This window comes from Pipistrellus hanaki (assembly GCF_964339955.1).
Source record: "Pipistrellus hanaki genome assembly, chromosome: 4".
NCBI classification, from domain to species: Eukaryota; Metazoa; Chordata; class Mammalia; order Chiroptera; family Vespertilionidae; genus Pipistrellus; species Pipistrellus hanaki.
Window position 1 is genome coordinate 20,229,299 of NC_140506.1, and position 24,034 is coordinate 20,253,332.

The window sequence follows — 24,034 nt, forward strand, 5'->3', positions numbered from 1 at the left end:
AAAAAAAAAAAGTTACATTGATGCCTACACATTCCTCTTTTGCTTTTCTTTCTTTCTTTTCTTTTCTTTCTTTTTTTTTTTTTTTGGTTGCATCAAAAACCTTTTCATGTTTGGGTCTTAAGCAATATAATGGGCTTTTCCATCAAAATATACAAAATTGACAGATGACTAATAATCAGTTTCCCTGGTTAACTTATACCAGTAGCCTGGGCACAAAAGTAACACATCTGCAATCAGAGATAGGGACCTAAATTTTGATTTGCAAATATGTGACAGATGGAAATAGAATCTTAGGGATGTAGGAAGTCTAGTTTGGCTCATTTCTAGATGCAGAAAGGACTTCTATGGCCAGTCAGACTAGGAAAGGAAGAAACCTCATTGAAAGGCCAGTTCCATTGTTGGACAATCCCATGTTCCAATTTTTGTTTCATTAAAATGTATCCTCCCTCTTGCCATTCATGCATTCTGTGGTGCTTATTCTGACCTCATGAGTTGCAGAGACTGTTATGATCACACTTAGCTAGTTACGAATATTAATAATAGGAAGGCCAAGCATTTTATGCATGGTCATCTGGGTAGTTTCACCTGGTAGCTACAGTTTCACGCTCCCCAGGGAACCATGCAGATCACTGGGGGAAGGGATCCAGCAAAGGGGGAGATGGGAGCATGTGCAGTGAAATTGTGGTGACAGGGGAAGGTGCTTGCCTGTCAGCCTACCCTGGAGAATAATGGATTGACTAGAACGTGGACCCTATCAACAGTGTGTGATATCTTAAAAGGCTGATTGATTAGTTTCAAGAAGCTCTTGGTTAAAATCCCTTGACAAAGAGTTCCCTCTCTCTTGCTCTGTGACACACATTCACCCTGGGCTAGCCTGTGTAAGGCCATACAACATCCATAGTTGTGTGGCCTTACACAGCAGACTTAAACATATTTTCAGAATTACAAAGAATTTAATATATTTTTGTCAGCCTCTCGAAGATAGTACACCATCAAGCTTACTTTGACTTGCTTATAAAAACATAACTTTTTTCCTCAGGCCCCAAAAGAAACTTGGTGCCTGTAACTAAGAAATGTCATATTAATAGGTCATCTTTATTGTGATTTTATCTGTTCAGAACAAAGCAAAGCAAAATAAGCAACAGCAATAACAAAACTAATTTTGAATCTTGAAATATATATCTAAAACCTCTCTACTATTTATAGTCTTGATTAAGCAATCCACTCCAATGCCTTGAAGTTCTGGGCAAAAAGGCCCTGGCCTCCACACTCTGCAAGCTCCAGGCTGAGGGAAGCTATTTTTGACCTGCTACATACTAATAAGTCCTGTTCTGAATAAGTTGTTTCCAAGCAGGATCCTGAAATGAATCAAATATTCAGCATTTACCATTGACTCCTTCATGTAATCAATTCCAAGTGACTCTCTTTAGATTAATAGAATGATATCCTACCTAATAAAGGATTAATATGCAAATTTACCAACACTCTGCTATACCCACAAGCCACGCCCACCAGCCAATCAGAGCAAGTATGCAAGTTAACCCCAACCAAGATGGCTGCAGCCACAGAGAGCAGTTGAGAGGCTGGGGTTTCCCCAGGATTGAGGAAGCCAAGCTTTCCACACGCCCTGGCCAGCATAGGCCTCCACTCAAGGATACAAAGTTTCACTTATAAAAGATAAATCTCAAGAAAAATGGCAGCAGCCAGGAAGCTGGAGAGAACAGGCTTGGGTTGCCCCCAGCAACAGAGGAAGCCAAGTTTTCCACCTGCCCTGGCTGACCTAGGCCTCCACTCAAGGATACAAAGTTTCAATTGTAGAAGGTAAACAAATTCCAGATACCAGGGCCTCCACTTGGGTTGCCGGATGCATGGCTGATCTGCAAACCACCACAGGCCCCTCTCCCATGCCCCAAGGGAACCACATCCATATCTGGGATACCCTTCAGAGCAAACCAGCTGGCCCCCACCCATGCACCAGGCCTCTATCCTATCTAATAAAAAGTAATATGCAGATTGACCATCACTCCAACACACAAGCTGGCTGCCCCCATGTGGTTAAAGATACTGCCCCCATGTGGACACAAGATGGCCACCTCAAGATGGCCAGCAGGGGAGGGTAGCTGGGAGGCACCAAGCCTGCAAGGTAGGGCAGTTGGAGGCGGTCAACCCTGCAGGGGAGGGCAGTTAGGGGTAACCAGGCTGGCAGGGAAGCAGTTAGATATCAATCAGGCTGGCATGGGAGTGGTTAGGGGGTAGTCAGGCTGGCAAGAAGAAAGGGTCAGGAGCAATCAGGAAGGCAGGCAGGCAAACAGATTGGAGCCAACAGTCCTGGATTGTGAGAGGGATGTCTGACTGCCCATTTAGACCCAATCCTCATTGGATTGGATCTAAACGGGCAGTTGAACATCCCTCAAGGGGTCCCATATCGGAGGGAGCTCCCCTCTGAGGGACACTCCCCCACCTTTTGTACGAATTTCATGCACCAGGCCTCTAGTTCTATATAATAAAAGGCTAAAACACAAATCGACCAAATGGCAGTAACAACTGACTGGTCACTATGATGTGCACTGACCACCAGGGGGCAGACACTCAATGCAAGAGCTTCCCCCCTGATGGTCAGTGCACTCCCACAGGGGAGTACCGCTTAGCCAGAAGTTGGGCTCACGGCTGGTGAGTGCAGTGGCAGTGATGTGAGCCTCTCCAGCCTCCACAGCAGTTGTACATCCCCAAGGGCTCCTGGAGTGCAAGAGGGCTCAGGCCAGGCCTGGGGAGGGTACAGGAGCAGGGTGTGTGTGTGAGGGAACAATGGGGAAAAGGAATACATCTGTAATACTTTCAACAATAAGGATATACTTTTTAAAAAAGCTTTTGGTATCTGCCTAAAACTTTTTTCTCAGGTGCTATGTTTGTGATACTACCTCCCAGGAAATAGCCACTATTTATAGATATAAAAGCCTAAGTGACCGTTGTGACTGAAAGACCAGAACCGGAATGACCATTCAACCAGTCGCTATGATGTGCACTGACAACCAGGAGGCAGATGCTCAATGCAGGAGCTGCCCCCTGGTGTGGTGGTCAATGTGCTCCAACAGCCAACCTCCTAGGATCTCTTGCCCCAGCCTGCCAGCCCCCGATAGTCCTTGATTGCTGGCCAGGCTGAGGGACCCAACCTGTGGGCAAATTCGTGCACCAGACCTCTAGTACTTTGATAAGCCCCAAACTAAATACCTGAGTCAGAAATAGATTCTCTGGTAACTATTGCAGCTGAGGCCCCTGCCATCCATATGGCTTAACCACCTTGGTCCTGCCTCACGGAGCTTCAGGATAATGATAGTCCAGTGCCACCTAAACAACCTTGTGAAAAACCTCAGGCAAGAACCATTTAGCTGAGGCCAGCCAAGCAATCACACTCCTTTGATTTTATTGCATGGCTTTTTGTGAATTGTTATGAATATTTGCTATGATTCATGGCTCCATTTTTCCACCCTATATAAATGATCCTTTATTAAAATATGTATGGTATGAATATTAATATAATTATTATGAGATAATATGGATAACATAAATGACTTTTGTGAATAAGGCATGTGATTTTTAAAATAACACTTGATGTAATATGGATATAAATGATCATATAAAACAAATACAGTAATTAACCTTTCTGCGTATTTTCAATAGGGTATTGATAATGCAGATGATATTATTAGAAGGCACATTTATTATTCTTATAATGCATTCAAGCCAATGTACTTTAAAAATTCACTTAGATTAATTTTGGCTTTAATTAGAATGTTTTGCATATATTTTCTGCAGAGTGAAATATAAAATAATCAGGATTCTGAATAATGCCTTTAAGATCATCAAGGTGAAACAAATGCAAAGACAAAAAAACAAACAAAAAAAAAACCCATAAAGCAGCAACATGATTAACTGTTAAAGAATGTAGTAACAATTTTAGCTAAAATAGATTAATTATAACATGTTAATTTCATTAATTTTAAGTTTAAGAAAATATATTTGGATTCTAGTTAATTTGTTTTTATTCAAAGGAACTTCTCTGATAATTGACGGTTTGGAATATTCCTACTATTTATCCTGGGTTTACCGGCCTATTTAAAGATTACCAGTTTGTAAACATTCAGTATCGCTATCATAGTTTACCTGAAAAAGGAAGTCACCATAATTACAATTTTTAATCACTGAAAGGAAGTAGCACAAATAATATTCCAGAATCTTCCAGTATTTGCTAATAGGCTTTACTAATTTTTCTAAACTTTTTCACTCAGTAGAATGTTGATTTTGAGACAATTCGTTTTTATTTTGCTTAAATCTGCAGCCTATTTTAGTTTAATTAAAAACATAAGGATTATCAGACAGTGGCTTTCAAATCTTTAACCTCTTAGAAAGGACCTATGAGGTAGCTTTGCTCCATAAGAACAAGCTTTTGTTTGTGTGATTATGAATAATGTTTCTATGAGCAATTTAATTCATTTCATTTAAAAATAAGCGTGCCCTATCAACCTTGAAAAGTGGATTAAATTAAAATATTTCTTAATCATTATACATTTAACTATAACTTTAATTAGATAGGTTTTCATAGTTCAAGACCAATAGGTTTTAGACCTTAAATATTCAGCTTAGTTTTCTTCAAAATGATTTGTGTATGAGTTCATGGAAATTTGCTCCCAAATCATTAAACAGGCTGGCTTCCAAGATTCAAGATAAGCATCTATTTTTGTTGTTTATAATTAAAATATAAAGTCTTTGTGGGAAAAAATGAAAATTGCAATATCATACTTAAAAGCAAACTAGGAAGATATGATAACATGTTAAAAAGTATGAGAAGTTTATAAAAAAAATAGGAATATTGATCTGCTTGTTTATCAATTAGAACAGTGTATCCACCTATGAGAATGGGTAGAAGATATAAACAAAAACAATAGCCCATTTTGTTTAAAGAACTAGAGAGCAGCCTTTGAAAGAGCTGGTGAGATTGCCTTCCAATGTTAGTATGGTAAGGTCAAAGAAGTGGACAGGGGGAAGAGAGAACATACTGAGATCCAAACTACTACTGACTTAATCAAAATTATCATTTTATTCTACACGTCCATAACAGTGACACCCCATTGGCAATCTGAAACTCTCATTGTGGGTTATTGTCTTACAAAGTTTGAAGAATACATTTTGTGGATAAAGTACTTTAAGGAAAAGTGTGGAAGCTTGTTGCATTTGTATACAAACTACCCCCTGGGGAGGGGGTCCCCAAATTGTGAAAAATCTTCTCTCTAAAATGGAAAAACCCCATTCCAGTGACTCTTTTTGTTTATGGGCTTATAAATGTTGGCAGTTTTGTTTGTTTGTTGTTTGTTCATGCCACTTTCTAATTGGACCCTTCATCCTTTTATGTCCTCTGTGTTTTTCCTAATTGGCTACTTTTTATCTTGTCTGTCTAGTATCAGTTTCAAAGTTTCAAAACTCACCCAGTGCTTCCCTCTCCTGTTGGAAGATAAACATTCTAGTGGCTCGGAGCTGTCTCCTTTTGTCACTTATGCATTTCTCGCCCATGGACTGAGCCCCCTTCCCCTAACTGTCTTTTTCTGTCCCTAAAGCCTTTCATCAGTACTGTCTTTTTGTTTCTCAAACTATTTATAAAACTCAAGTTAGAAGTTTTGAAAAATTGGCTTATATAGCTACAGGTCATTACACTTTTAAAAATAAATTTTAATTGGGTAAAAATGTACCTATAGTGAGAATAAATTAATTTTTTTAAGTTGAGAAGGAAAAATAATACCCATAATATATTCAACAATATATTAGTATGTAGAACACATAAGAATAAGACCAACCATAAAGGGAAGCATGCTTCTAATTTGGTTAATTTTTGGTTGGTAAATATCTAAATAAATGCTAAATATAAACATATATATTTAAATGACATTACCAATATGCACATATAATTTATTTTTTTCAGGTGCATGTTTATTGTGTTTGAGATGATACATTAGCTGCTTTCTGAGCTACAAGAGGATAAAAGGAAATCACTTCATTACAAACTGACAATGATAAAAGGTAAATCTTTCACAATAGCATTAATCACATACTCTAAAGTATTGTAGATTTGGGTTTAATACAAATGACATAATTCCTAGTTATCTACGAATACTTTTATAACTTTATAAGGCTAATGATTCAGGCTAAAATGCACTATGATAATTGGGAGAATTCAGGACCGGTATGCTTAGTGAATCACAACATGCATTTTGATAGCCCAAAGAAGCAAGTCTTGGCAAATCCCCATTTTAAACATAATGAATCTTTAGCTACAAAGTTCTACTCTTGATCGCATTTACCTTTGGGGGAATCTCCCACTCTCCAAAGGATAAAAGAAGAAAGTAGAAGCAGTATAACATATACAAGTATCAATTATTGTATGAATTATATTCCATAGGGCCAAAATGCCAAGCTTCCATGGATGAGATAAAATAATGATCCAGCTTAGTTACTAAAACAAAAGTTTAAAGAATTTGATTTGGTGATAAAATTGGAATAGAATACCATTCAAAGGTAGGAACCAAAATTAGTTTGTTAGAAGCAAGGATATTTAGAAGAAGAAAAAAGTGTGAAGAATAAGTTGAACTTTGTTTAAATAGAAAGGCATTCAAAATACGAGATGCAATATAGGAAGATATTAGTAATTTCTATTTCAAAATGATCTTAAATCAGTTTTAAAAGTTTATATCTGAATTCTCTTCATTTGCTAGCCAAACTACGTAGAAAATATTTTTTCCCCACTTTTATATTGGTGTCTATATCATAGCTTTTAATATGTATTACTGACAATTCTTAGTCTGTCCATAGCAATTGCTTAAAATTATCACTCCATTCTATTAAAAATCAAAGAATGAATTGAATGTTAATTATATAAATATAAAAATATATATTTTATAGTATCATTGGATATTTATATACTTGTTCAGCCTTTTAACCATATGAAGTTAAAAAAAGTTTTTGAAACTATTTCCATCATTCCAATTTTTAGAGTTGCATGAGTTTTAAATATTTTCACAAAGTTTTAATAATATATATTAAATAAAAAACATCTGAGTTATGTAAATGTTTAGCATAATCAACAGATTTCTCAAACTCATGATATAATGCTTGGTACTTAGCTGGATTTTTAATTAAGTAAATGTATTTAGCACTTAACCTTTTAGAATCATTTCTACTCTTTCCTATCATATGCAAATCTGATTAAGGGGAAATCATTTGTTGTCTTTAAATCTCTGGATCTTTTATTATACAATCCATAATACTATGGGATTACAAGTAATGTTTGTGTGGCAGAAAAATGTAAATGTCAATAAATACATTTTTACAACCTATAACATTTCTAGTATAACCAGGATATGGTGAGAAACATTATCTCAGTGTAAGAGGATAAATTTGTTTTTGCTGGAATGTGATTTGCTGATTTCTTCTCGGTTGGCTTCTGAGAGTGATTAATGAGTTCTAAATATTATACCTCATAGACCCAATGATTTTTTAAAAGGGTAGTATGTTTAGGTTTCTATAGGTCTTGACATTTTGCTAATTCATAAGCACTTTGGGAAGTCAAGTTTTTTCAGTTGTACACGTTTACCCTCAAACATTACTACAGTTACCTTTAACATATTTAAAATTATTAAATGAAATAATATATTTCTGTTACCATTAATTTAAGTATTGAACCCAAGGTCAACTCCCTAAACTATTTTTTTTTTAAATCCAACATTTATGTAAGTTCTGAGCTAAAACTTTTATGGGAAATTTTGACATAAACATGAATGAAACTATAATTTTTGTTTTAGTGTGAATATTTACATATTTATCTAGAAAATTTATTTTTTTTAATTGGGAGTGCTTCCACAGATTCTCAGTAAATGTTACTTATTATAAAGTATTCACAATGTTCCCAAACCTAAATAATTCTGAAACCCAAAGCATAGCTGTCTATAGGATCACATAGATACTGTGTACCTATATTAGAATCTCTCTATATAAAAGGCTAATATGCTAAGTGCTCAAATGATCACTATGACATGCACTGACCACCAGGGGACAGATGCTCAATGCAGGAACTGCTGAGTTGCAGTGACTTGGCAGCTGTGGTTCTTAGGTGACACACCCCAAAACGATAGAGAAGGGAGCCCGATTCCTTGCAGGGCCATGTGTTACTTTATTGCTAGGGGACTGTCTGCCCGGAATCTGGTTTACTACATACTTGAGTGTGCATTCCACACCCTGTATGACAGCAACTTTGCAGAATGCCCTGTCTCACTCCAGGACCCCTCAAGGGATGTCAGAGAGCTGGTTTTGGTCCAATCCCCACAGGCCAGTTTGAGGGATCCCACCTGCCAGAGGGGCCCTGCTCACTCCCCAGATTCCAGGACAGGACCATGGGAAGTTGGCTCCAGGGCATGCCCAGCCCATCTTGCCCAGACCCTCCCCCCCCTACCCCCCACCACCAGCCACCTTCTAATTAATTTCCATTCAATGTGCAATAATCCATGCACCAGGTCACTAGTAAAATAATAAAGTAGTACCACAAATAGACTTTATACATTGCATTAAGCATTAATTAGTCTAGTGCATGCTTCTATAACAAATAGCTTCTTAAATTCGGTAGTTTTAAACAAGAACTTCATCTCTATGGACCTAATGCTTCAGGGCTGCTGTTCCTAAGCTAGCAGCTTTCTGTGCAGCATGTTTCTGAAGACAGGGTGCTTGCTTTGGGTTTGTCAACTCCAAGGTCTCTTTATACCAACTCGTGCAACAGAGTAGAGTGTGTGAAGTGGGAACACTGATTTTTACAAGCTTTCTCCTGGAAATAATGCTCACTAATGTGTCATGTCTTCTATGCCTGAAAACTAACCGCAAGTCCACTCTGAGTGCTAGAGGAAATAGAAATCAGGTCTGTGATTGGACAGCTCCTTTAGATAGAAATGTGTCTATTTTGAAAGACTGAACAGACTAGACCAATCCATAGAGACAGAAATTAAGTTAATGTTTGTCAGGATCCTGAGGGATAGGGGGAGGGGAAGATTGGGAATGATGTATAATGGGTAAGACCTTACAATTGATTATATCAATTTTTTTGTAGTTAGAAAAATATCCTGTTATTAGACAGTGGTGATGGTAGTATAACCCTGCAAATATACTAAAAATCACTAGGTTTTTTACTTTAAAAAGATGGACTTCATGAAATGTGAATTCTGTTTCATTAAATGGGTATTCTTCTAAAAGTACTATTTGAAAGCTTTTTGAAGGGAATTTATCATCTTACTTATTTTCTATTTCACCAATTAGTACATAAAATTTTATTTTGCATATAACAAATGATAAACAGTTAAATTTAGTGAATAAAATATCTACAGAAAAGTGAATATGTTGACTTTTTTGTATGAGACAGGAATATGTTGAGCAATTTATATGAGACTTTTTCATGTAGGATATAATTCTTAAACCTGTGGACATCCCTGAATAATTATTTTTACTCTTCTTGTATGAAGTCCACCACTGTGATGATCTTAGTATCACAGCTCCCAAGATTTGAGCCACTACATTGATTCATAAAAGTTTTCTAAACTCTCCTTATGAATTATCAATATATAGTTTAGTCTTGAGAAAATCTATTTTACATAGATTGCCTTATTCTGTGAACATTTTAGATCAGAAAATTGTAGCTTTGAGCTTTTAAGCAAGTTATCATAAGTCATCTAGAGAGTTAATAGAGAAACCAGTGCTCAAAGGTGAATTGGAGACCAGAGCATAAGTTCTAAAAACTCTTCTCATATGGCCTACAGAGTAAATAACACAGAAAACATGATTCATGGACACACATAGACATTTCTGTGGTCTAGAAATTTTCTAATATTGAATTTTAAAGCTTACCTTTTAATTTAAATGCATTTGTTTTCTTCAAAACATAATATTAGCTATCTTTCTAGGCTATTTTTTGCTCATTTGTTAACTATATTTTTAGAAACTGTTATTAGTTAAAAAAAAATGTTGTTCTTTTTACAAATAGTGCATAGCTAAAATAGCCTGCCTCCAGGTTTCAACCAAATTAAACCTCAGGTCCAATGTAAGCTTAAAATCATAGAAAAGTATCTTTGAGTTATGAAATAAATAATGGCTAGGCCTTTTGGTTTTAATCAGCAGGGTCCATGGCAGTGTTAAAACTGCAACTTCCAATTCAATCAAAGTTACCATTAGATACCTTGCAGGCAACAAAAAGAAGAAAAAGCAATTAAAGACTGCCAAAAATAGTTTTCAGATTTTTCTAATTCATTCCACTAAGACAAGAAATGCACTTTATACTGCTTTTTGTCTTATTTTAGAAACAATTTATTGTAGAAAGCATAGTTTTAAGAAAAACTTCTAGAAGTATGTGATCTTTCATGAATAACAAGTCAGTTTTTCCTAAATTCTTTTTGGATGTGGAATAATTTTCTTCTCCAATATACTTTTCAGCAAAGAGTTATTTTTAATGTATGTAATACATATATATGATTCCCAGAAGTACTAAAGTTTGGTGATTTTCTTGGCAGCCAATTAAGAAAGGCAATATTATCTCAATTCAAAAGAATTTTGTTCAAATACAGTCAAATTAACACAATCTGGCCAACTTGAAAAACAGCCATGACTCAAATTTAAAACATAAAAGTAGATTTACTACCTATGGAATTCAACTGCTGTAATATTACCTGTGTATGACTAAGCATTTTGGTTTCATTTATTTCTTCAACTCAATTTTCATATTATTGCAATATAGTTATTGGCATGTCTGCACAACCTATTTACATACCTTTTTGATTGTTCCACAAATCAAACTCCTCAAACAGAAAGTATAGAATTGTTGGATCAAATAACATGAACGATTTTAGGCTTTTAATAAAAATAATTATGGTGTTCTATAAATTCAATACTGACTTGACTTCTGTTCATTAGTGTATGAGAAATTCTGTTCCATCACAATATTGCTAAAATTTGATGTTAATGATGTTAATGTTAGTCACTTTGATAAGTGCCAAATATCCTTTATTATTTTCATAGCTACTTATTTGAATTCTATAGAACTACAGCCTATGTATTTATTGAATTTCTATATTTTCTAGTTATATGTGTATGAATCACTTCTACAGGCTATAGTGGAAATACTTATGGTTTGGCGTTAGACAGTTATCAGTTCAAATCAAACTCAATTAATAAATGTCTTTGAACATGATAATTTATGCTGCTGGAGATTCAATTCTCATCAGAATAATAGGATTGGTAAGGGCAACATAAGGATACTGATATAAGTAATATTTTACAAGCTTATAGTAATAAAATAAATAAGTCACTAGGATGTGACGTGCAGCATAGAGAAATAGTCAATGATATTGAAATAACTGTGTGATGACAGATGGTTACTAGACATTGTGGTGATCAACATCATAAAGTATATAAATGATGAACCAATATGTTATACACCTGAAACTAATATAATATTGTATACAAAGTATATTTTAGTAAAAATAAGAAAATAAATTACTAAGATATTTCAGCCTGGTAGTTATGGTAGCCTCCTGTAGTACAAAAACAAACTTCACATATGCAACTATGACTGCCTTCATAAACAGGACTCTTATTATTTCTTACTTTACACTTAGCATTGGGAAATGAGAAGTGTTTAGCAACAAATAAGGATAAAAAGAAAATAAGAATGGAGAGCTTTAAATGACTTCTCTCACCCACAAATTCCCTTAGATGGATAGACAAATGAGAATCAATTATGACAGAAGAGTTCCAGAGAGTCTTTGTGTAACTGGACATAAATAGAATTGCTCTGAGGTATTCGTGATGCCTGGCTAAGAGTTTGAGGCACAGTATTTTGTTTTACTTTGCATGAAACACAGCTGTTCTCTAGGCTCAAAGTATATTTGGAATCAATGAGACATTCTAACCACTGCATAAATATTAGACTCTCATAATGAGTTGAAGCATGCAAACTATTCATTCAACATGTTGTAGGAAGTAAATAGTGACTTCAGTTTATAGATTATAGCTTTGACCATGAAAATTCTAAAAAATAATCACAGAAGGTGGCAGAGAACTGCTCTTATGCTGGAGAAACTATTTATCTAGAAGAAATTCAGGTTACAAAGATTCAAAAAAATCTGTACTGAAAATTACATATCCTTACCTTTATATTCTGTTATCCTCTCTACCTTTAAAGCTAATTGAAATATTCAGTTATATTTTCTTTCAATATATCTGTAGCTTTATTCATGGATGTTAAATATTAGATTTATCTAGGATTTTGTTCATCTTTAGGAGGAAAAAAAGTAAACTACAGTTGAGAAAAAAAAAAACAGGTGGAAGACAAATTAAAAAGAACTCTCCAAGAATGATCTTTACTTGGACATGGCACCTACTGTCAGCAGGAGAGGGGAGACATAAAAGGACACAATGACTAGAATGGGACCAAGCAGATATGCCAGTGTCCTGGGTGGCTGGTGATGCATTGGAGAAACAGGTGGGAGTCACATAAAAAAGATCGTCCACAGAGCTTCCTGTTTCTGATCCTGCCTGTATTCATTTTAGCCAAGTCAGCACGCTCTGCTCTTCCAGGCAGTGAAACTACATCATAATGTTTCAAACAGAAAAATTATTTACGAAGTAAATACAAGCTGATATTTCTCTGTCAAGCCCTTTCCTCTTACAGTGTTTTACATTTCACTTAATGAATAACTATGATTCTTTTTTTTTCTTTTTCAAATTCTACATTCAATCCATCAGCAAATACTGTTGGTTTTATATTCAAACTATAACAAAATTTGACCACTTCTCACCACTTTGGTACCGCCTTGTCCAGGCTACTGTAATAACCTTAAATTCTATCTCTCTCCTAGGCCTTTACACTCTTCCATTTTACTAAACACAAACAATTAAAGTGACTCTTCTAAAATATAAGCCATATCTGTGTACCCCCCTTCTCTGGCTCTCTAATGACTTCCTCATAGAAGGTGAAATCTAAATTATTTAAACCACCCAGGAATCCCTCCAGGATCTGATGGACACTTAGGTTGCTTCCAGATCTTGGCTATCTTCTATATATATAAAATGCTAATATGAAAACTTTCCCCACAGGACTTAGACCAGGAGACCAAAAGTTCGATTGCTCGCTATGACAGCACTGACCACCAGGGGGTGGCATGGAATGAAGAAAGGCCTAGGCTGGCAGCCAGAAGACCCTGATCATCCCTGATTGCTGGTCAGGCCTCTAGTTGTAAATAATCTTTCAGTGAACGAACATAGGAGTGCATATATTCTTTTGAATTAGTGTTTCATGTTTCTTCAGATATATTCCAGAAATGGGATGACTGAGACAAAGGAAAGGTCCATTTTTAATTTTTTTTTATGAAACGCCATACTGGTTTCTATAATGACTTCATCAGTCCTCATTCCTACCAATAGTTCATAAGGGTTCCGTTTTCTCTACATCCTTGTCAACACTTGCTATTTGTTGATTTATTGATAATAGCCATTCTGACAGGTGTGAGGTGATACTTCATTGTGGTTTTAATTTGCTTTTCTCTTATGATTAGTGATGTTGATCAGCTTGTCATATGTCTATTCAGCTGTATATTCTCACTGGAGAAGTGTCTATTCATATCCTTTGCCCACTTTTTAATTGGGATGTCTTCTTGGTGTTGATCTATTAGGCTTTTGATCCAAGATATAGAAAATGAAACAAATAGGACTTGCTTCATGCAGGACAAAAGGTAATGAATGAAGACATAAGAGGTCAACTATTTACAATATAAACTATATGTCGTGCTAAAAAGAGAAACAAAAAGTAGGAATAAGGTGAATGAGACACTGGGACAGAGTCTAGTACTGAACTCAGACCAGTGGGGATGAGAGAACGATCAGGAAGCAACTGATGAAATAAGTTTTCAAGAATTGTAGGAGAACATTATAGGAAAAGATAAAAGTATGTGCAAATTAATGAAGTTATGAGAAAGCATTATTGTTTAATTTCTAATTTAAAGACCTGAACCATTTCAGAGGAGGCAGAGTGAAGAATCCACTCCTGGGAAAGCTTTTCGTAAATGAATGTTAAGTTAATTTTAGTGGCACCTGCTCAGATGGAAGGATTCTGAGGACTATCTCTCTGGGGTTCACATGTAGGTTCTCCATTAGCTGGGAGTGCACTGTGCATCACCTATTCCTGACATAATTGGGAAACTAGAGGCATTTAGCATACCTAAACTTAAATGTTTATCATTTCTATTTTGTAGGAATTTGAATGGGAAATGTAAGTCACCTTTCCTTCTCATTCATATAAATTCGAAAATAAAAACAATTCCTATTATAAAAGAGCACATAATGGAAAACAAAGGGAGAAAAATAAAGTTCTGAAGACTTTTAAATACCTAGTCCCAATCTTCCCTGTGGCCCACTGCATAGTGGCCACTTTACTCAAGATGGTTCATCTAAATCAGTGTTTCCCAAACTTCTCTCATGATGAGAATCACCTGGTGGAGTTGTTAAAACACAGATTCCTGAATCCCAACTAAGAAGTGCTAAACTAGAATTTTTGAGAACATATAGGTAAAACTGCATACCTAACTTAGTGCTCTGTATATAAAATCTGTCTTAGAGCACTAGTTAAGTATACAATTTTACCTATATGTTCCCAAAAATTCTAGTTTAGCACTTCTTAGTTGGGATTCAGGAATCTGTGTTTTAACAACTCCACCAGGTGATTCTCATCATGAGAGAAGTTTGGGAAACACTGATCTAAATGGAACCTAAAAATTGCAACAAAGCACATAAACTAGAAGTTTTCCAAAAAGAAAAGTTATCATGGGCAATTTTAAGACCTGTTTTTAAGTAAGGAGAAGTCTTACTTTCTCTCAAAATGTATTTTCAGGTCTGGAAAAAAAAGCATTATTCATTATTTTCAATTACATCTACAAATTAATACAGAGTTAAGCACTTTGCATTCAGCTACCATGAAAGATTTATGATTTTTCCCAAGACTTAATTTTATTTAATTCAAAGAGCTGACCTCTCTTAATTTATTTCCTGCATTTCCTATCTTGAAACATTAATTTAAAAAGTTAAACCCCATTTAAACTATTGAGAGATAAAATAAATTACATGTGTAAGACAGAGTAGAAGGGGGAAAAATAAAATGTAATAACCAAAAAAAATGCGAATTTTTCAACAATGCCAAGTATCAGAGGTTAGCAAGGAATTAACTGTTCTTTAGAAGTTTTATAGAAAAATAATGTAACATGCTATGTCTTTGATACTTTTTAAGTTTAATACTACATAACCAATTATGAAATAGAGAATAACCATACCTTTTGATGTCTATATTAACTATCTTAAAATAAAATAGATAAAAACAAAAGGAAACAGAAAATAAGATTCAAAACAATAATGGAAAATAATAAAAGTCTCCCTGGAGTGAAACACTTTTTGTTCAAAAATACTTATGACAGAATTTTAATGTATTTCAATATCTTACTTGGCCACTCTTCCCAGCGGGTTCCTTTATGTCATTCTTTTGCAGAATAAAGCAATAGTATTTCAGTTTCCTCTAACTGGAATTTATGGATAACAATTTCTCAGTATAATATTCTTTCCACCAAAAAAACTCATTAGCCCAGGTGTTCAGGCTATCAATTTCTCTGAGGTTAAAAACCATAAGTCATTTGGATTTCAGTTTTCTATTTTAGATATGAATTTTGAATGTCACCCCTGGCCATGGTGGAATTTTCTCCATTTTTCAAATATGCTATCTCTCTCTCACCACCAGGCCCCTCCATGGAGATCTCTTCCTCTGACTTTGTTTTAGCAGGTACCCCACTTTCTGTCTATCAGTGATGTATTGGTGTCCCAGTCATTCGTTCATTAGTTCTTCTTCCCCTTTTCTTACTCAGCTTCCTGATCCCTCTAGTTACTTGACTATCATAGGTGGATGATGATCAAACTTAACATGTGCAAAACTTAGCTTATCATAGTCCTTCATAAAATAATATTTCCTTTCATTTTTCCAATCATGACTCATATTACAGTAGCTTTATTGAGTATCATTTTTAAATTGCCCCTATGTATTTTCCCATTTTCTTCCAATCAGTGATCAAACTCCCCTGATTGGGTTTCTTCTTATCTCTTCAATATTTCCACTTCTCATGTCTACTGCCTTTTGCCTTCTATTAACTATGTTATGCTCCCTGAAATTAGCAACATTTAATACAAAAAAATTTCAGATATTAATTCTTTAAAAAACAAAATGTAAGAAAATAAGATATAAAGTTAATTTATAAATATCTATAAAGTTAATTTAAGGATATAGGGAATTGTTTATAATATCTATTTAATTCTACAATGAAAGATTACTAACTTAGAAAATACAGTGTCCTATTTTCCTTAATCTTATCTCTGAGGTTTTGTTGTTAATATTATTTTCTGTTACCAGATGTTATAACACTGCATTAAGTTCTATAATAAGGGTTATTTTTAACATCTTTTCATTGTAATATAACAGATTTTTCCTCTGTATTTTTGCAAAAGCAAGAAAAGAATTGCACAAGGAAATAGTTGTCTCTAACAGATATATTGTTCCCAATTACAATGTATTAGTGTTATTTCTAGAGAATTATAAAAGTACAATATAAAGCACAAAGTAAAAATTACTCATAATCCATTATAAATAAATAAATAAATACCATTAATACGTTGATTTTCATATACCCCTATAAACAACTTCACCCCCCCCATTTTAAATATATCCATAAACTACTTCTTAAAAAAAAAAAAAGAGAAATGCAATATCCATGGTTCATATTTAAATTGGAAGTAGAAAATACTGGAAATGTCAACAGATGTATATGTGAATTTTTATTTCCTAATACCTATTCTGGAGACAAATGAAATAAGAATTGAAGACATTCTCAAGAAAATTTCTTTGACTCAAAATTTTTTTTTAAATATGACTAATTCCAAAATATTATCAAAAAGAAAAGTGAGATGAGTAAACTCATCGAGATGCAACTCTAAAATAAGGAAGAATATCAAAAAGCACAATAACAAACCCAAAGATTTATATAACCCAAAGAATGAATCGCTGAAGGTGGAATCACATGACTCTGGGAGGAATTGAACACTCTCCTTTGGGTTTCAGGGTGTATCACCTGAGAACTGCCACTCCCAAGTCACTGCAGCTCAGCATCTTCTGCATGGAGCGTCTGCCCCCTGGTGATCAGTGTGCATCACAGCAACTGGCCAGATAGACACTTAGCATATTAGCATTGTATATAGATAGATAATTGAAGTTATCAAACTGCACACTTAAAATATATGCACGTTTTATGTTAATTATGTTCCAATAAATAAGTAATCAATAAAAATATCTGCTATTTTGTGTAAAAGTAAACTTTTGCTGATTTTAGAAATAATGTCTGCTATCTGAAAATTCTAGCTGTTTTATAATAAAATGCTATTTTGTCAGTTCTTAGTAAGGAATATTTATCTTGCCATAGTATAGTTTTTACTTTCTACCATGGACCAGTGAATCTTCCAAAAGTAAAGATCCATATTTATAAAATGCAAATAAATTTCAAAGAGATATGCAAAACATATGGCTCACTTATTCTTTAATAATAGGATCAACAAATATCTCTTTTTTACCAAGCTGAGAAGAAAATAAAGGCTTATTTCATTTGAATGCTATGGCCAATTATGTGGAAAGAACATGGCTTAGAAAGCTACTAAAGTAGAAAGAAAAATTGTTTAAAAGAGTAGCAGAAAGAGTAATGATTATAATAGTAAAATTGGGTAAAAAGAGCTAAACTGAAAATGTATACACACACACAATGATACACAGCTTCATAAAGAAAAGAAATACACAGAATCAGACGGATACACAATGCCTCACCAATATATGCAAATAAGAAAATGATAGAACGATGTTCAAACCCTCCTTTGCTGCTCATTAGGATTTTCGAGCTAAACATTTTTAAAGCCAGATTTTGTTATCACAACTGCAGGCATATGGATTATAACTGTAATTATTTTCCCTGTGAGCTACAAATATTTTCTCTTCCCTGTGTCTACATCGTTTGGCAAACAGCAAGTTTGCATTTAAGTTAAATTTCAGGAAATCTAACATCTAGTCACCGAGCAGAGGAAAAGTTATGTTTAAACTACTGAAATTTTCTGATTTTTCTATATATAGTTAGCACTGCCTTTATATTTATTTTTTGTTTTGGATAGAAACAATTTTTTAAGTATATTTTATTGATTTTTTACAAAGAATAAGGGAGAGGGATAGGGAGCTAGAAACACCAATGAGAGAGAAACATCGATCAGCTACCTCCTGCACACCCCCTACTGGGCATGTGCCCGCAACCAAGGTACATGTCCTTGACCAGTATTGTACTCGGGACCCATCAGTCCACAGTCCAATGCTCTATCCATTGAGCCAAGCCAGTTAGGGCTGGACAGAAATAATTTTAAAAATCAGTGCTAAAGTAAGAAAATAAAGTTTTATGTGTATGTCTTCATATGTTCATATATATGTAAACAATAACCTTCATATTGTTACACAATATATATTGTGCATTCTATACTATCTAATATTATATATTGCTAAATATCATATGATATAGAAGAAATATATAATATGTGCTATATTAGTAAAATTATTATACCAGATACTATTATAAAATTGTATATATGTATATATATACATATATATACATATATATATGTATATATATACACACACACACACACACACACACACAATTATATAATATTGTATTACAGTGGTGAGAATGGGTACATTTGTCTTACTCCTGGTTGGTGATGAGGCATATCCCTTCTACATCCAATTTGTTGAAAGTATTCTTTAAGAAAATATTTGAATTCATCAAATGATTTTCTGCACCTTTTGAAATGATCATATGAGTTTTGTCTTTCATTCCATCAATGTGAGGTATCACATTTACTTATCTGTATATGTTAAACAATCAGTATGATCCCATGGATGAATTGTTCATTGTGTATAATTCTTTTAATGTTCCGTTGAATTTGGTTTCCTAATATTCTGTTGAAAAAGTTTTGTATCTATATTAATTAGGGATATTGGTCTATACTTTTCTTGTCATGTTTTTATCTGGCTTTGGGATGTTGCCCTCTCAAAATAAAATTAGAAGTATTCAAGTTTTTGGAAGAATTTGAGAAGGATCGGGAGTTTTAATTACTGATTCAATCTGCTTACTTGTTACTGGAGTGTTCAGACTTTGTATTTCTTTATGACTCCTTAGTATCTTAAAAAAAAATTTGACTAGCTAATAATTCTGCTACCTTTTTTTTTTTCTGATCTCAGCTTAGTAGATGTCAATGTATTGACTCATCTGCAGACATTTGACAGTTTTACTGGTGAGTCGCTTCTTCTAGGTCACTTCCACATGTTGGCAATAGCGAGCTTTCTACTGAAGTGATGGAGGTGGCTGGGATACATCCCAGACCATTTGGAGGGGGGGTCGCATAGCAATAAAATTGTAGGGAATGAAAGCAAATCTGTAAGACTTCTTGAATTGTGTGCTGTGAACTGACACGATGTCATTAATGCTGTATTGTATTGGCCAAACCAACTAACATAGCCAGCCTGGACGCAGAGGGTGGGCAAAGGGATGGCTGGGAGGAGCTGAATGTCTTCCTTTCCGAAATCTACCACATTTTACTTCCATATTTTTAAACTATATCTTGTTGATATTTTACAGAGAGGAAGAAAGAGGGATAGAGAGTTAGAAACATCAATGAGAGAGAAACATTGACCAGCTGCCTCCTGCACATCCCCCACTGGGGATATGCTCACAACCAAGGTATATGCCCTTGACCAGAATGGAACCTAGGACCCATTATAATAGTAAATAGTATCACCTGAGAACTGCCACTCCCAAGTCACTGCAGCTCAGCATCTTCTGCATGGAGCGTCTTGAGTCCGCAGGCCGACTATCCACTGAGCCAAACCAGTTATGACAACTTCCATATTTTTATAATTCCTAATAAACTTTAATATTTGCTATTGATCCCTTTATTGCCACAAAATATTAGATAGCCCTGACTTTTTGGGCTCTAAAACACCTCTAAGTTCAGCTCAGAACTCTGTAACAGCACCTGCCTTTGCTGCTAAGAAGAATCTCTTTCTGCCAGCACCATGTTTTAAGAAGCCCCATTAAATTAAACCAGCCATTATATAAAAGAGGAATATTGGACATTAAGTGTGATTTTTCAGGCCTTTTTGCTTTCAGTATGATGAAGGGGTACACAATATTCATATTCTTTTGAAATAATATTGGATCAAGCACATTTCATGAATTCATTTATTTTATCTTCACTTGGGTATGTGCAAAAATAAAATACAGTACAGACCCTTCTCCTGCTTTAACGTAGGAAAACCTATGTTAAAATAGAGGAACTGAAGCTTATATTCTTATTTAACTCCCTGGGAAAAGGACCTCTCTACCAAATATTGCTAATTTGTCTACATATGCCGAGTATGAAATTGGCTTTCTGTCAAATAAACTTCATGCTACGTTGCTGTTGTTGGGTTTTGTTATTATTGTTGTTCTGACTTGTTAGTGCCACTAATGTATTTGTGCATTCAAAAGTTAATGTAAAACTTTATCTAAGTGAACTGTTTTAACTCCTAAGTCATTTTCCAAAAGGCTATCTTCCCAGTTATTACATTTCTGTAATAATTGCAAATTAAGTAATTATATAGTTAAATTTAGTCTAGGCATTATTCTTTTGAGTAACTGTAGCTTTATAGTGCAAAGCAAGCATCTTTTCCACCTTTGGCACTTTACAATAAACTCATTGTGATCTAAATTGATTGCTGTGGGGTTATTCTTGGAGTCATTAAAATATCGCTGTATTGACATTCACTAATGTCCTTAATTGGCAATTTCGAATACCAGATTTGGCATTAAATATAAAAGGGTATGATTTAATACATCTCTATAGCTGTTTATTTAGTTTAATTTGTTCATTGAGTATATTAAGCACTTACTTGATATGTTATATTTAAGTAGTCAATGTTTAAACATACTCAGTTTAGCCTATCTGCTTTTTAAAATAAAGATATACTTGAAATCCTGAAACTGCATTAAGGGAAAATATGTATTTTTATTTTGTTTTATTACTTTCAAATAAAACAGCAAAATATTAAATTTAGAAAAATTTAAAAATTCACTTGCACAAAAGCAAGGATGTCTCACTCTTCAAAAAATCAGTATTTTCAAAAGCCAGATTTTTTTTTTGTAAAAATTGAAAAAAAATGAATTTGGAATCCATGTACACTTTGTAAACTTACTCTCAACTGGCCTGGCACTTTCTCTTTTTGGTAAATGTCATATTCATAGTGTTGCTTATAAATTCCTTAAAAGAAAAAGCCTGAAAAAGAAGGATCCAGTCACAAAAGTGGAAGAACAAACAATGCATTATTAGGAACAAACAAAAGAAACTCACTGGGGATTGGGCACAAGTGCCTTTTCTCCCTCCTCATCCTCTCTTTTGGGGGGGAAGGGAGGGAGGCAGTAATGCAAATGAGAGACCACCTGCTTTAGGATAGTGTTGAATGAGTATCTCTACATGATTGCCCCTCCTAGTTCTTAACTTGGTCACATTCCCTCTGAACGCCAGCTTCCTTGATATGAAACAGGCAAAACAATATAACTGCATAGTTGTGAAAAATAGACAAAATAAGGCCCCCTACAGAGATACAGATAGGCAGTTAGTGTTCATTGCATATGGTTTCCTTCTTTACATTCTTTCCATCAACATAGCAAAATGTCCTGAGCTCCCATAAAACAGCAAAGCTGCAAAGGACAATTTACCAGTTCTTTCAAAAATTGGGTGTTACACAAAGTCCTCAGCATTTTAGTCCACAATTATAAGGAGCTATCATAGGTTATAATTTTATAGGTCATCCAGCTCTAAGTTTATTTTGAATATTATAGCTTAGTGACTATAACCTAGAAACTATAAAGATTCTAAAATGAAACCAGTGAAAGGTCACAGTGATGAAGCTGTGATCTTTGTAATCTTACAGAACTTCAGGTCCATCATTAACGAGGGTCCTTCCCTGCTGTGTTCCTTCTGCCTAGAACATTCTTCTTTAAGATATTGTCACTGCTGCCTTCTCATCATGTGTGGCTTGGATTATCCTGATAACTCTACACTGTGTAAAGGTGAGATCCCTCCTCAGCTTCTCTTCACCTTATATTCTTAGTCTTAGCACTCATAAGAACAAGAAACTATCCTATATTTCTATGTGTGGGTGATTAGTATTTGTCTCTTTTTAAAATATACAAATTCCATGAGACTAAAAAACTCTTATTGTTCACCCCTACATCTTCTGTGTACAAAAAAAAAAAAAAAGGCTTGATAAACAATACTCATTTACTGCAGTATGTATAGTATATGTTAACCAAGAACAGGTGAGAGTTTTTAGCCTTTAACTCTTTACTTTTTTATGTCCTCTCTGGGGATTTACTGTCTATGAACTATTCACAGCTCTAGGTGGATCTGTGTACAATTCAATTTTGAACCAGAATAAGCAATCAATTATAACTTACCTATGCCCAATGATAAAAATATCCCTTATCATTTGGAGTTTATTAAGAATACCTAAATAGTATACAAGGAGTTCAATTCTAAATGAGGAATAACAGGAAAGAACATTAGATACTGACGTCAAATGTTCAACTGCAAAAACAAAAAAGAAAGAAAAAAGAACATATGGTATTTTAAAATAGCTTTTAATGTATAAAATAGGAGGAATACTTTAAAGTTCAGGAACTAAGAATCATACTTTTTAGAAAGCCAACTTCAATGTTCATGATAGAGCATCTATATTCAAACTTCATTTTTATGCCTGTAGCTTTGGATATTAAATGGATTGATACTTTTGAAAAGGAACTCCTATAGCTATTTTAGTTCTCTGTCCCATTACACTTCATCTTTCTGCTTAGTTTTGAGCTCAAAATTTGATACAGGCTTTCCTTGTATGAATATTAGAATATCTAATAATTATAGTTTAATAAAATGAAACTCAAGAATGAGATTCATCAACTAGAAAAATGTAGGGGTTTTTTTCATACAATTTAATAACATCAAATGGCTTCTATAATCATTTCCATATAAAGCATCAAAAATGGCTTAGCTGGACTCATGTAGGTAGTTAAAAATATGCTCAGACAGATCATATGGAAGTAAGGTAATTTTATTTAAATTATATTTTATTATTCTTTTTGTATATATTAAAAATTAGATGAGCTATTTGACACTCAGTATTTAACTTTTTAGGGTTGGACATAGAAACATTGAAACAGATAGCTAAAAGGCATTTTTATGTGACTTATACACACTAGACTTAAGAATGACAATACCTAATCTTGTGAAAAATATTTGTTAATATCGTATTTAGAGACCCTCCAGATAGACATGATAATAATATTCCATAAAAGTTCACTAAGGTAATTGTTATACTTCCACATATGAAGTATTATTGAGTTAAGTGGTGAGCATATATAAAGTTTGAGATGTGAAGAATCAAATATGGTTACTCTAGTTGTAGCCTTTATTAGGAAAAATTGATTTTCTATTAGCCTTATTATGCAGGGGATGCTCAATCAATATTAAAAGGGAACATGTACTAAGAACAGGAGAAAAAAAATAGTAGTTTCAATTGAATTTGAAATTAGATGGTGTGATATAACTAAGAAAAAGAAACTCACCAGAATCTCAGTGAGTTAACTGAGTTTCTAGAATTAGTTTGATCACACACATTTTGACTCTGAGAAAGTAAAAGCAATTCCTGAGCCTCATTTTCTGACCCATTAAATGGCTAGTATACTACTTTCATGTAAGCAGTAGAGTAAGGATTAATATTCATAAGTTATAGATAAATGTTCTAAAGTGT

At 34.2% G+C, this 24,034-nt stretch overlaps 1 long non-coding RNA gene across 1 annotated transcript in view; it reads left to right on the forward strand.

Moving 5' to 3' along the window:
* LOC311621527 overlaps positions 1–24,034 on the forward strand; it is a 1,687,340-nt gene that overhangs the window by 806,218 nt on the left and 857,088 nt on the right. The window lies entirely within an intron of this gene.